This window comes from Macaca fascicularis, chromosome 9, assembly GCF_037993035.2.
Source record: "Macaca fascicularis isolate 582-1 chromosome 9, T2T-MFA8v1.1".
In the NCBI taxonomy this organism is placed as follows: Eukaryota; Metazoa; Chordata; class Mammalia; order Primates; family Cercopithecidae; genus Macaca; species Macaca fascicularis.
Genome location: NC_088383.1, coordinates 54,374,367 through 54,388,586, shown reverse-complemented (window position 1 = coordinate 54,388,586; position 14,220 = coordinate 54,374,367).

The following is a 14,220-nucleotide window of genomic DNA, read 5'->3' as shown; positions in this document are numbered from 1 at the left end:
GTAAAAATTGACCAGATACAAATCACATAGTAATTCTCAATAAATTTTAGAAAAAGGAATAGCGTTGTATAAACTGTGTTTATTTATCACAATGAGGTAGAAGTAGAAATTACTAACAATTATTAACAAAAGTAGAAATTAACAAAAATGTTAGCTAATAAAAAATTAAAAGTCCATATGTCTTGAAACAAAAACACATGCCACTAAATACATCTTATCTGATTAAGAAATTATAATTTTGAAATATTAAAACTGAACATCAATAAAAAGTACTTCATGTCAGAACTTTAGGGTAAATATGGTCAAATGTAATTTATGGTATTTTTTTCTTAACTTCCCTAGGTTTTTGGGGAGCAGGCAGTGTTTGGCCATATGAATAAGTTCTTTAGTGGTGATTGCTGAGATTTTGGTGCACCCATCACCCAAGCAGTATACACTGTACCCAATTTGTAGTCTTTTATCTCACACCCCGCACCATTTCCCTCAAGTCCCCAAAGTTCACTGTATCATTCTTATGCCTTTGCATCCTCATAGCTTAGCTCCCACTTATGAGTGAGAACATACAATGCTTGGTTTTTCATTCCTGAGTTACTTCACTTAGAATAATAGTCCCCAGTTCCATTCAGGTTGCTGTGAATGCCATTATTTCATTCCTTTTCATGGCTGAGTAGTATTCCATGGTGTATATATATACCACAATTTCTTTATCCACTTGTTGACTGATGGGCATTTGGACTGGTTCCGTATTTTTGGAATTGTGAACTGTGCTGCTATAAACATGCATGTGCATGTATCTTTTTCATATTATGACTTCTTTCCCTTTGAGTGGATACCCAGTAGTGGGATTGCTGGATCAAATGGTAGTTCTACTTTTAGTTCTTTAAGGAATCCCCACACTGTTTTCCATAGTGGTTGTACTAGCTTATGTTCTCACCAGCAGTGTAATATGGTATATTTTTTCTTTTTTGTTTTCTTTCTTTTTTTTTTTTTTTTTTTAGACGGAGTTTTGCTCTTGTCACCCAGGCTGGAGTGCAATGGTGCAATCTCGGCTCACTGCAACCTCTGCCTCCGGGGTCCAAGCAATTCTCCTGCCTCGGCCTCCTGAATAGCTGAGATTACAGGCTCCTACCACCTTGCCTGACTAATTTCTGTATTTTTAGTAGTGATGGGGTTTCACCACATTGGCCAGGCTGGTCTCAAACTCCTGACCTCAGGTGATCTGCCTGCCTCAGCCTCCCAAAGTGCTGGGATTACAAGCGTGAGCCACTGTGCCCAGCCAATATGGTATATTTTTAAAAGGCTAGAAGAGAGGAGTTTGAACATTCACAACAAAAAGAAAGAATAAATGTTCGAAGGGATAGATATGCTAATTATCCTGATGTAATCATTACACAATGTATATACATCGAAATATTCTGTATCCCACAAATATGTACAATTATTAGATGACAAATAAAAATAAAGGGGGAAAATACTTCGCAATGATATGTATGTGATAAAACAAATGCAGTACTCAGAAGGAAATTTATAATTCCAGATATATTTATCAGAAAACATGTGAGATCAAAAACAAATCACCTAAGTCTGTGCCTAAATGCAGAGCTTATCTGCACTGAAAGCTTTTCTCTGTAGCTTTAACTCAGTGCAGGAGAATTTGAGGAGGCATGCTGCCTCCTTACTTTCTCCTTATTGAAGATATACATTTATATTCTTCTAGGAACTGGCAGAATCATATTGCTGGGAACATATATTTTCCACCATTCTATCAGGGCTCAGTGATACACTGATTTCACTGGCACCCCACATCCACTCAGCGACATGGCAGCAGCTGCTCATTTCAGTGCCAGCCCACAACTTTCCACAGCTGACTCCGCAGGGTCCTTGACCCCGGGCATCTGTGTCAGACCCTGAGTGCAATCACCTGGCTCCCTTCTTCCCAGGCAGCCCCAGACAAGCAAGACCTGCAGAGACTCCTCAGGATTTTCCATTCTCCTGATCCTAAATCTTTTCATTTCCCCTCACTTATTCCAAATGTTGATTTGGAAATACAGATGCTCCTTGGCTTATAATGAGGTAACTCCCCCAGTAAACTCATTTTAAGTTGAAAATATAGTAAGTCAGAATGCATTTAATACACCTAAGCTACCGAACAGCAGGGCTTAGCCTCGCTAGCCTACCTTAAATGTGCTCAGAAAACTTACAGTAGCCTGCAGCTGGGCAAAATCATCTCACACAGTGCCTATTTTATACTGATGTGTTGAATATCTCATGTAATTTATTGAATATTGAATTGAAAGTAAAAAACAAAGTGGTGTTGTGGGTACTTGAACAGTTTCTGCTATATTGACAATTAGCAGAATAAATTAGTTACCATTTATGTGAAATTTCCTTATTTAATGATTAAAAAGGCCGGGTATGATGGCTCATGCCTATAATCCCTGTACTTTGGGAGGCCAAGGTGGGCAGATCACTGGAAGTCAGGAGTTTGAGACCAGCCTGATTAACATGGTGAAACCCTGTCTCTACTAAAAATACAAAAAGTAGCCAGGCGTGGTGGTGGGTGCCTGTAATCTCAGCTACTCAGGAGGCTGAGGCTCGAGAATCGCTTGAACCTGGGAGGTAGAGATTGCAGCAAGCTGACACTGCACTCCAGCCTGGGTGACAACAGCGAAACTTTGCCTCAAAAAAAAAAAAAAAATTAAAAGGTATATGAAATATAAAACAGGACTAACTGTTCTGTCTACATATACACACATACATATGGTATATACATATATATGCTATACATATATATGCATACACAGAGAACACTTAGTCCTGTTTTGCTCCAGTTCCTGAGGATACAGCAATGAACCAAAATGACAAATAGCCCTGCCCTGGGACCTTACAATCTAGTTGAGGTAAAGGCAATAAAACAATAAATATATTGCATGATGATGCTGAGGAGAAAAGTAAAGCAAGTAATGGACAAAAGGAGAGCGGGAGGTGGGTGTTAATGATTAAAGGATGCATTTAGAGCCTACATCCGACTCCAGTCAGGAAAAGGAGATGGTATCACCATTTCCTCGTGTACAATTACCAGAACGTTTTTCACTTCCTTTTCTTCATCCCTGATCCTATCAAAGTAGCCACCAATTTCTTTAGTGTCTTCATTCCTAAAGTCTCTGTCATCCACGGCTCCTCCTCATTCCTGTATGCAGACGTCCTCATCCTGCCTCCTCCTGCCAAGGTCCTGCTCACACCTTTCCCCTTCCAGGAAGCCTCCCAAGCTCCTTGGCCTGAACTGCGTTCTGTGTTATTTAATTCTCAGCAATTCTCTGTAGGCCACTTACCAGTGGCTGCCATAGCTGTGTAAGTTCAAATGAAAATCCCAATTATAATGCTTGTGGGATGAAACTTTCTCTGTATCAAAGCACATGAATGATTAGAAAAAAAACTGTAGAAACTGTTGAAGCTGTGCTGCAAAGGCCTGCAGCTGGTGTGACAAAATGCTGCAAGGTGCTTCCTGGGGATTGGAGGAATTTCACTGTGTAGCCTCCTGAAGGCTCAGCTTCCTTGTCAATAAAATGGGAGTGAATAAATAACTTCATAGCATTGCTGAAAGGATTAAGTGGAATTAAGTAGTCAGCCTGTGCCTGGAACATAGTAAACTAATAAGCCTTCATAGGGCTGTTGCAGAAAACTGAGGACTGGAGAGACCAATATGGAGAACAAGAGGATTGTTTATTTTAGGTACGCACCAGCTCAGTGGATTCACATCCAAAAGGCTGAGCCTTGAACAAAGACAGAGCGGGGTTTTTATAAGCAGACTTACAGGAGCAAAACAAAAGCAGTTAATCATACAGTGACAGGTCACATAATCTATAGCATAACGTAACTTGTGACCTTGCATAGCTGGTGGCCTTGTAGCTGCATCAAAAGAAAAATAAGAACTGGCTAAATACAGACATTTGTAAAACATAATCATGCCTAAGGAGCCAGGGAAAGGAGTAACAGTAAACTAATTTGTCTTTCTCTTCTTTTTCCTTCAACCTTGCTCTGGAAGGGGGGTGGGGGTGTCTGGAGCCCATTCCTTTGGCCTTGGCTTCTCTAACAGTGTTATAACTGTCCTTCAAGTGAGCTTGCTAGGCAGAGGAAAACTTGTTCTTTTCTTTTTAAGCCTTGTCTTGCCTGTTACTTTCTTGGAGTGAATGAACGCATATTTATTTTTAAATTTCTGCCTCAGGGCCATCATCACAGCAAATGTGAGGTTTCTCTTCGGCTTCTCCTCTTGGTGTTCCCTCTCTCTGAGTTCCGACTCCCAGAGCTACCCCAAGCTCCCTCCCTCCACTCTTTCCTATCTGAAAGTTTACAGAGTAAGTCTGCTATTTGTCATTTATACTTGACCAGCAGTGTGATTTTATTTAGTGGGCATAAATTTCAGTGTGTCACCTCAACCAGGATTTGCATTTTAAAACTTCAGTCTGATTTGGGGAAAGCTCCCAACCTCACCCAGTAGGCTGGGAGAAGTGTGGGCGGTTAGGGGGTTTTGGAGTCTGCCTCCAGAACGTCTCTTTCCGGCTTTCCTGAGATGAAGTAACAGCTTGCTCAATTGCATCTGTGGAAAACTGCCTTCATGGTCAAGGATATTTTCCAGAATTTAACATTTGCCCTCCCCCACTTCAAACTCCCCTCACTTCTCCCTTCCCATCATGATGCAACTGAATGCTAGTTTCAGCTCACAGCTTCCCAGGAGAAGCCTCAGCACCCTGAAGAGAGGTGCTCCCTTTTGAGAAGTGCCACACAGAGATGCACATTCTTTCCCCAGAAAGGACCACCTACAAGGTGAGTGTCTCTATATAGTGCTATTATAAATAGAATCCCAATCTTCACAGTTAAGTTTCTCAGCATAAATGTTCAGCATCAAGTTCATCAATCCCCCTTTTGTTGTGAATTTGGGTCGCTTGAAGCCAAGACCCAGAAGCCAACAACTCCCACTGGAGCAAATACCAAGGGAGGCCCTTAACCTGCTCATGGTCACAGCCAGCCCCTGGATGGGCCTTCAGGGATGCCAGCAATGAGCACTGAATCTCACCAGGGCCCCCTATCCTTACTATGACAGTAAGATGATGAAATCCATTTTGGATCCATTACCTGACAGAGTCTTATCTCCCCACTCTGAATACAAGCTCCTTCTAGGAAAAACGAATTCTCTATAAAATGGTGCAATCTGTCAGTTCTGGCACTTTCTACATGACATGGATTTCTTTCTCACATTAATTAATCAAACACACCAAGTACAAAAGCAGACTCTCCCCACACTCCACATTTCATCGTTGTTGTCTGTGGATGGACCCCTGGTGGGAGGGTGGCAATCTCATGGCATCTTCAACCCTGTAGCTTTAGAGTCCTGCATGTAATTGAAATCGGACATCACCCCATGGCTGACTGGGGGGGATTTGAATATCAACAACACCAAAAAAAAAAAAAAAAAAAAAAAAAGCACAATAAAGTTCTGAGATTCTCATGTCTAGTGTGTTTTGTAAAAAGGGACAAGACTTTCCTGAAAAGTGTCCACCACTCCTGCAAGCTTTCCCTTATACATGACTGATTGGAAACATGAGGTTGTAAATTACTTCAAGCTGGTGGGGCCTGTTCTCAGGGATGCCAATTAGCATGGACTCTGGATTGACAAGGATGAGGCCTTGTGTGAGCTCTCTGCGAAGCTACCAGTGATGAAACTGATCCTCTGAGGCAAAGTCCTTCATCAACGGGATTAGTAGCTACAAGGGCAAGAAAATGAGAATGCTTAGTGAAAAAGAAGAAAAAAAATGTTTTTTAAGAAAAATCTCCTGTGCAAGAGTTTGTTGTTTTGGCAGCTTTAACGATGACTGTTAACAAGCAGCCAGCCACCATGCTGTATTCTTTTCAGCTGCATCTAATCTCACACCTGCATCTAATACTCATTAATCCTTAACATCTGGTAGCATTTCCACAATTTCCATGGAAGGGGGCATTTTCTCCTCATCTCAGTAATTAACTGTGTGGTACATGCAACTGAAGAGAAAACCTAGCAAGTGCTCAGGATTGACAAGCAGGGTCCTGAGTTACAGGGTCCAAGCTGGGCATGGGGTGGGTACGGTAGTCTGTAGGACACCCAGAGGCAGAAAGGCCTGTTCTCTCCCTGGGCCCCCCAAGGCTGCAGGTCAGCAGCACTGCTCACTGAGCCAACACCAGGAGCTCTCTCTTCATCTAATCAAATGCATTCTTATCACAGGATTGATATTATTTACAGATACACAATGTATTAGTCTGTTCTCATGCTGTTAATAAAAACATACTCGAGACTGGGTAATTTATAAAGAAAGAGATTTAATAGACTCACAGCTCCACTGTGAGGCTGGGCAGGCCTCACAATCATGGCGGAAGGCAAAGGGGGACCAAAGTCACGTTTTACATGGTGGGAGGCAAAAGGGCTTGTGCAGGGGAACTCCCATTTATAAAACCACCAGATCTCATGAGATTTATTTATTATCACAAGAACAGCATGAGAAAGACCCACCCCCATGATTCAATTACCTCCCACCAAGTCCTCCCATGACACGTGGGAATTATAGGAGCTACAATTCAAGATGAGATGTGGGTGGGGACACAGCCAAACTATATCAAATGACATTCCTGCTATTTAATTTTCTCCCTGGAAGCCTCAACCACACAGGCAGTAATCATGTTTAGTGGAGTATCCAAATTAACTGGGATTTGAAAGTTTCCAATGACCTGTGCAGTCTATTAAATACTTATATTAGAATAACTAGAATTATACAGGAAGTTGCAAAAACATTCACAGTTATGTAGGGTGATCTTGGGAGGGAGCAGTACAGAGGCAATAAAAGTTATTCCTACAATGGCCTTCTTGCAATTACTCTGCCTCAGTCACAGCATGTATTTTTAAGAATCCATTTTGCTAGAATGGTACTGATATATTTCTTTGTCAGTGATCTTGTAGCCCCTGTTGGTGCTTACTTCTGGGGAAGGCCTATGGTCTATGTGAACATCGGAAACCTTCTGGGCATGGGCTGTGGCTCAGTGAATGTCATCAGTGCCTGATGCTGGAGACCAGCCTCTACTAAGGCTGTGTGTCATGACTGGCTCTGCCTTCTCTCCCTTTTCTGACCTTTTCTCACCTGAAACAGAGAAAAGCAGAAAAGACACGCCTCCAGGAAAGCAATTTTGGTCACCACTGGGGAAGTTTTGCCAGACTGATGCCTGATTCTGAGAAAGCGGGCACTCCATTTTTGGCTCAGAGCCACAACTGGCCTCCTTCCCTGAATCCCCTGATGAGGGAGACAACTGGGGAGAGATCCGCCTTCCCAGCCAACTGGTCCTGGAAACTGTGCCCTGAACCAGCCCACAAAGCTCCTCACCATCCGAGGGAAATGTTACTCATAATTTTCCACCTTAGGTATGTCTACCTGCTTGTCTGTCTGTGAGACTTAAGACTGTCCTGGGGAGCAGAGGGCTTTGTCATGGCTCACACTGCATCCTGGGATCATGCACAAGGCCTGGCATGTCAGAGGAATGTCGTGGATGTCTTTTTTTTTTTTTTTTAAGATGGAGTCTCACTCTGTCTCCCAGGCTGGAGTGCAGTGGCACGATCTCGGCTCACTGCAATCTCCGCCTCCCCGGTTCTCCTGCCTCAGCCTCCCCAGTAGGACTAATTAGCCTTAAAATTAGCCACCACGCCTGGCTAATTTTTTTGTATTCTTAGTAGACTTGGGGTTTCACTGTGTTAGCCAGGATGGTCTCTATCTCCTGAACTCGTGATCTGCCTGCCTCGGCCTCCCAAAATGCTGGGATTACAGGTGTTGGCCACCGTGCCTGGCCCAGATGTCTTTATAATAAATGAGCAGATGTGTGGGTCTGTAGACTCCCTTACCCTGCATCTTCTGGCCCTCACTTGGGCCTTTTATGATTCTCCTTCCCCTGCATTCCCCATGTGGCATCTGATTTTACCTGGATGAAAACGGTGGGGAAAAAGCAGAAAGCACCATGGGATCTTCTCATGAACTTCTTTGTGCTGGCTCCAACAAACACAAATAGTTCAGAGAGCAGTCCTCACTCCCAGATCTGTGATCACCCACAGGGCACAGGTCTCCCGACCTGCTAAGGTGTGACCCACGCCCAACTAGACTCCACTACAAATTGACCACAGAGAATCAGACACAGAAAGTGGTCTGATTTTTTGCATTTAATTTTCCTTCCCTCCTTCCTCCCTTCCTTCCCTTCTTCCTTCTTTCCTTCCCTCCCTCCTTCCTCCCTTCCTTCCTTCCCTCCTTCCTCCCTTCCTTCTTTCCCTCTTTCCTTCCTTCCCTCCCTCCTTCCTTCCTTCCCTCCTTCCTCCCTTCCTTCTTTCCCTCTTTCCTTCCTTCCCTCCCTCCTTCCTTCCCTCCTTCCTCCCTTCCTTCTTTCCCTCTTTCCTTCCTTCCCTCCCTCCTTCCTTCCTTCCTTCCTTCCCTCCCTCCTTCCTTCCTTCCTTCCTTCCCTCCTTCCTTCCTTCCTTCCCTCTTTCCTTCCTTCCTTCCTTCCTTCCTTCCCCCCTTCCTTCTTTTCTTCCTTCCTTCCTTCCTTCCTTCCCCCCTTCCTTCTTTTCTTCCTCCCTTCCTTCCTTCCTTCCTTCCCCCTTCCTTCTTTTCTTCCTCCCTTCCTTCCTTTCTTCCCTCCTTCCCTCCTTCCTTCCCTCCTTCCCTCCTTCCTTCCTTTCTTCCTTCCTTCCTTCCTTCCTTCCTTCCCTCCCTCCCTCCCTCCCTTCCTTCCTTCTTTCCCTCCCTCCCTTCCTCCCTCCCTTCCTCCCTTCCTTCCTTCCATCCATCCCTTCTTCTTTCCTTCCCTCCTCCCTCCCTCCCTCCTTCCCTTCCTCCCTCCCTTCCTCCTTCCCTCCTTCCTTTACTGTTACTGAACCAGTTACCAGATTTCATGGGAAAAAGAGTTGGGTCTCCTCTCATCCTACCAAGTGATTCCAAATTTTACCCACTTAATCTGCTCCAAAACAAGACACTGACCTGCAAGACTTGTGGGGAGAGACCCTCCAGAGGTCGGAGCTTATGGCTATCCTGCACACCTACTGGCTCTGTGGCTCTGAATGTCTCACCCAACCAAGTTTTCTCATTTTTCAAAAGTGAGATGACAGTATGTGCCCTTGTTCCCTCCTGGGTCCCTCTGGGGATCCTAGGAAACCCCACATGAGGGGCTCTGCAAATGTAAATTCCTACCCAGGGGAGTACTAATTGTTTCTCAGCTGGTAAAGATTTGGAATTTTGTAGTAAATTAGAGGGGAAACTGTTCTGCCACCTTTTTTTTCTTTTTTAAATTTAGAGACAGGGTCTCGCTCTGTTGCCCAGGCTGGAGTGCAGAAGCACAAATATCACTCACTGCAGCTGCGAACTCCTGGGCTCAAGCAATCCTCCCACCTCAGCTTCCCGAGTAGCTGGGACAGGTGCATGCCTCCATGCCCACCTATTTCTTTAAAAATTTTTGTAGAGTTGAGGGTCTCACTATGTTACCCAGGCTGGAATCAAACTCCTGACCTCAAGCAATCCTCCCACCTCAGCCTCCCAAGTGTTGGAATTACAGGCATGAACCACGGCACCCAGCCCAGAGAGCTCTTTCTAAAACGTAATTCTATTTATGACATTTCCTAATTAAGACCTATTTATGGGACATGCCTCCCCCAGTCCAAATACAGAGGAAAAAAAATAGATTAAATAGAAACACAGAACACTGAAAGCATAATGAAATTCAAATAACAAGATAAATCTCCCCATGAACCAGAAACAGACGAGAAACCAAGTCAGTGGGCTCTGCTGGAGCCGGGGTCCTGCTAGACGGCTGTTCTGGAAGGAGGCTGTGACAGTCTGCAGTTTGATTCCAGTGGGATAAAGAGGATACAATTACTCCACTGAAGAGTCTGAGACTAGCATCACCCACCAACTCCCACCCCCGCTCCCAATACCCACCCATAAAACAAATTGAAAGCTGTGACTAACTCTTCCCTGGGAGCTAGAGTTTTGAATAAGCTACAAACCTAGGAAGGAAGAAGAAGACAGAAACACAGTGTCCGATCGAGACAGGAAGGAAGCCACAGTATATCCCCAAAGCCACTGTGGGACAGGAGCACTGCAGCACCGCCAGGTTTAGGGCAGGGAGTCCTGAATAGCTGCACAAAGGTGACCACAAAACCCCTGGCCCAGGAGGGGTGAACACAGAAAGAAACAGAAAGAAGAAAAACAAAAACAAAAGCCTTCCACTCAAAATAAGCCTGCAAAGCAAAATTCCAAAACAGAGGAAGAAATCTAATACTGAGACAGACAGCCAACAAAATCAACCTTCAAAACTTGAATATGCCTCAGAGGAAATTAAGTGTGTGGATCCAGCTGGCAAAACTTCAAAATAGGTATGTTCAGTCGCCCAATGAGATAAATGAATAACTTGCATTTTAAAAGTGTGAGAAATTAAAATAAAAGCAGATGTAAATGAAAAAAAAAATTAAGGCATTGAGTTAAAAAAAAAAAAAAAAAAACCCTCAATGAATGATATATGCCCAGATCTGACACAGAGAGAAGCACAGAACTGCTAGGAATCTGCCCAGAACACCGTGCAGAAAGATTACATGCATTAACATCCATAGAGAATGATTGAGAGGATTTAAGTGTCCAACAGGAATTCTCCAACAAGGTAACAGACAAAATAGTGAAAAAGCATTATTCAGAATTTAAAAATTTCCAGATTTGAAGAAAGACATGAATCCTCAAATGGACAGTACAACACAACTACCCATCAGGATAAATAATGGTAAAGCCATTCCCAGAATCGTCACAGTAAAACTGCAGAACGTGAGGAATAAAAGAAAATGTTTACAGCCACCAGAGAGAAAAGACAGATTACCTGCAAAAGAACTGCAGTTAGAACAACATTGGAACTTCTCATGAGCAACAATAAATGATGGAAGACAATGAAATTATATCTTCAACTTGAGAAGAAAAATTTGTAACTCTCAACCTGAAGTTTTATACACAGATAAACTATCAGCTCAAGACTCATGGGGGGTGGAAATCTGTGTTTAGAAAAATCAAGAGTTAAATACCCATAGACCCTCGCTAAGAAAATAATTAAAGGATTATTTCAGGGGGAAAAATAGTAAACTCAGATATATATGTATATAGAATTTTAAAAGTAAAGGTGATTAGGAAAAAAGGTAAAATGTTTTAGTAAACATGTTTAACTATTAAGTGAAAAAATATTTTTTAAAAAAGAAACTAAAACCAATGCTAAGATGGATACAATATTCCATGGATGGTTGATATGTGCCCATGACACATTCAGGGGCAGGAAGGAAATACTACGTTAGAAAAATGTACAGCCAAGGGTGTTGGTTAAAAATTTAAAAATAACTGAATAATGGAAACAGAAAAATGTACAGCTAAGAAAAATGGAAACACAATGTGTAGCTTCCAAATCAGTACAGATTAAAAGGGGGCACTCTAGAAAACTTTTTCCATCCAATAGAGAGCAGAAAAGTAAAAACAAAAAGGCAGATAAAGATGGTATAAAGAAAATTCAAGCTGGGTGTGGTGGCTTATGCCTGTAATCCCAGCACTTTGGGAGGACCAAGGCAGGGGGATCACTTGATGTCAGGAATTTGAGACCAACCTGGCCAACATGGTGAAACCCTGTCTCCACAAAAAAATACAAAAATTAACTGGGTGTGGTGGTGTGCGCCTGTAATTCCAGCTACTTGGGAGGCTGAAGGAAGAAAATCACTTGAACCCAGGAGGCAGAGGTTGCAATGAGTCGAGATTGCATCAGTGTACTCCAACCTGGGTTACAGAACGAAGACTCTGTCTCAAAAAAAAAAAGAAAGAAAGAAAGAAAGAAAGAGAAAGAAAGAAAGAAAGAAAGAAAGAAAGAAAGAAAGAAAGAAAGAAAGAAAGAAAGAAAGAAAGAAATTCAAAAAGAATGTATCAGTAAGTACATTAAATGTAAAAGGATTTATCCACATATTCAAAGGTACAGATTATCCAATGATTTTAAAAATAGGCCAGGGATGGTGGCTCACACTTACAATCCCAGCACTTTGAGAGGCCAAGGCAGGAGGATCCCCCAGGCTAGAAGACAAAGCAAGACTCCTTCTCTACCAAAAATTAAAAATTAGTTGGGTGTGGTGGTACACAGCCGTGTGCTAGCTGTTCAGGAAGATGAGGCAGGAGGATAGCTTGAGCTCAGGGTAGGTAGAGGATACTGTGAGCTATGATCACACCACTGCACTCCAACCTGGACAAATAGTAAGACCCTGTTTTTGAAAATAAATAAAATAAAATAAAAACTCCTGCTATATGCTACTTGTATGAGAACATCTAAAACAAAAGATCCTACAGGATTAAAAATAAAGGAGAAATAATATGCCAGGGAAACATATAGGTTAAAGACAAACCTATTACAGCAATGTTAATGCCAGGCAAAATATGAATTAAGAAAAAACGAGTAGGCCGGGCGCGGTGGCTCAAGCCTGTAATCCCAGCACTTTGGGAGGCCGAGACGGGCGGATCACGAGGTCAGGAGATCAAGACCATCCTGGCTAACACGGTGAAACCCCGTCTCTACCAAAAAAGACAAAAAAAAACTAGCCGGGCGAGGTGGCGGGCGCCTGTAGTCCCAGCTACCCGGGAGGCTGAGGCAGGAGAATGGCGGGAACCCGGGAGGCGGAGCTTGCAGTGAGCTGAGATCCGGCCACTGTACTCCAGCCTGGGCGACAGAGTGAGACTCCGTCTCAAAAAAAAAAAAAAGAAAAGAAAAAACGAGTAAGAAGAGACAGAAGGGGGATAGAAAGAAATGGTTGTATATAATTCTGCACTCAAAGAACTAGCAATATACATTCTTTTTACATCAAATATTTTTTAATGGTGATGTTTTGGGTTATGAAGGAAATCTCAATGAAGATCAAAGATTTAGTAAAATATAAACCACATTTTCTCATCAAAATGTAATCAAATTTTGTAAAAATATATAAAGATGGCACCAAAAAATGTGTGATTGGAAACATTAAGTGCCCCAAATTAACTCATAATTACAACAGAAATTCACAATAAAAATGAGTACTGTTTAGAAATAAACAGTAATAATGAATTAACTACATACAAAATTTTCTGAGATGAAGCCACAAAAGTATTTAAGTATAAAATTATAATGTTAAATGTATTAATGTATAAAACATGTAAGACGAAATATAGATAGGTTAAGCATTAAGCATTCAACTTAGATGCTTGGTGGGAAGACTATATATAAGAAGGAGAAGGAAATAATAAGGGTAAGAAATAATAGCAAACATGTAACATAAGATAATCTAATTTGAAATTATTTGAAAATGATCATGACAAATCACTTGAAAGACTGGTTAAGAAAAAATTAGAAAACACATATTAATAATATTAAGAATAAAAGGAAGCCATGATTATAGGCATAAAAATTTTAATTGAAATAGTTCAATAAACAATTTTATGAAAATAAATTTTTAAACTTCATCAAATAACTTTTTAGAAAATAAAATTAGCAATTGTATTTGCCTGTTCTTGCATTGCTATAAACACTTGAAACCAAAGCATTCATGAGAACTCTTCCCCCATGAGCCAATCACCTCCCACCAGGCCCCACCTCCAACAATGGAGATTGTATTTCAACATGAGATTTGGTGGGGACACAGATCCAAACCATATCACCAATATTGACTATAGAAGAAATTTATAACTGAATAAATCAATAATCCATTTTAAAATTACATTAGTAGTCAAATCTTCATCTCTAGGAGTCATCAGACCGAGAGCATTTTAAAGGAGAGTTTTACCAAACATTGGTGGAATAGATAATTTCTCTTTTACTAACTGTTTCTGAGTTGGAAGAGAAGAAAAAAGTACCATTTTGGGGTATTAGTTAAAACCTTGATAACCAAAAGAGACAGGATCAATACCATAGAAGAAAGTTACAGATAAATCTTGTGTGTGTACATACATGCAAAAATCCTTAAAATATAATTTTTTAAAAGCAAATCAAATTTATATGTTTGTAAAAGTGATACACCATACAAACCATGTAGTGGATCATTTGAGGTCAGGAGTTCAAGACCAGCCTGGCCAATATGGTGAAACCCTGTCTCTACTAAAAATACAAAAATTAGCTGGGGTAATGGCGGGC